Source organism: Crinia signifera, chromosome 3, assembly GCF_055691185.1.
Source record: "Crinia signifera chromosome 3, ASM5569118v1, whole genome shotgun sequence".
In the NCBI taxonomy this organism is placed as follows: Eukaryota; Metazoa; Chordata; class Amphibia; order Anura; family Myobatrachidae; genus Crinia; species Crinia signifera.
In genome coordinates this window covers 251,274,776-251,276,045 of record NC_139219.1, presented here as the reverse complement: position 1 = coordinate 251,276,045, position 1,270 = coordinate 251,274,776, and the positions used below count along the sequence as shown (strand labels likewise).

Below are 1,270 nucleotides of genomic sequence, written 5' to 3'. Positions count from 1 at the left end.
CTATCGCCATGGAGGTCTTCGATCTTGAGAACTGGAGGAACGTTTTCTGTAATGAGATGTAGCCTTTATCTCACATGAAGCCTGGAGATTCCTTGCCTTAGGGACTACAGGAGAGGTGCGTCTCATAACATAATAATCATCCTCATACCTCGGCGCTCTGGTCTTGTGTTTGAGCTCTGGAGGATGAGAGACTTTCGGCAGCACTTTAGTCCCCTTGGGTATCTTATGGGGGACACAGACACGGTTCCTATCCACCTGTGTCTTGATGAACTTGGCCTTGCTCCCATAGGCCATTGTGCTGCGGGCGTCTTCATAGGCACTGTCCGCGGGGCTGATGTGTGTGATCATGACCATTCGGCCTTTCCCGCTCAGTGCTCCCTTTAGCAGCCAGGTCAGCTTGCTGTCCCGATAGTTTCTATGGCTGCCTGGTTTGTCACGCAGTCCCATGATGCAGGTTCTTAGAGCGAGAAGGGAGCGGTTGATGTAGCCTCCCTCTTTCATGGTCTGGCGACTGTTTGCAGTCTGGCTTGCCCGCTCTGATCCTGCCAGGTCTACCATGTACAGCCTGGCTGTGCTCACACCATCGATGTCCTCCTGCTGTATGGTGACCTGCAATACTGCATGGGAGCGGGATGAGGTCTTATTAGCGGCAGTGGGAGCTTCAGAGCGCCGCTTATTCCCCTTCTCCAGCAGGGTCATGGCCTCCTCAGGATTGTTAAGGGTGAACTCGGCAATCCCTTCTATTTTGGTGTTGCCATTGGGATCCTCTCTGAGAACCAAAGACCCAGAGGAAGGTCTTAGAAGGTCCCGGACTCTTTCATTGTAGATCTCAGCATATGACAATGATACAGAGAAGTTTTTTCTATTTCCAGTCTCCTCAATGGCATTAAACAGGTCCTTCAGGGTGCGATACATTACTCCGGGCTCACGGGCCTTGCCCATCATAGTAAAGGTCTTCCCGGTGCCTGTTGGGCCGTAGGCAAATATGGCAGCATTGTACCCGGATAGGAGGTCACCCACTAAGGGCCTCACTGTGGAATTATACACAGTCTCCTGGGTCGCTGCCTGGTCAAACACTTGGTTGAATTTGAATGTTGTCTCTTTTGTCCTGGTCGAGCGCCGCAGGACGTATTTAGGGTCCTCACCAGGGTCCTGCAGTAGCACTGTCTGCGGTCCCAGCTGGTGGGCGATGCATTGTGCGCGGTTCTTAGTCTCCATTTTATTAAATGGACGGATGCGCAGAGCGACAGCCACTTGATGATCTGTAGCT

The 1,270-nt window shown here is 52.3% G+C and overlaps 1 pseudogene; it reads right to left on the bottom strand.

Annotated features, from left to right (window-relative positions):
• The window catches only part of LOC146062983 (kinesin-like protein KIF19 pseudogene), a 2,404-nt pseudogene continuing 1,134 nt past the window's right edge, over positions 1 to 1,270 (bottom strand).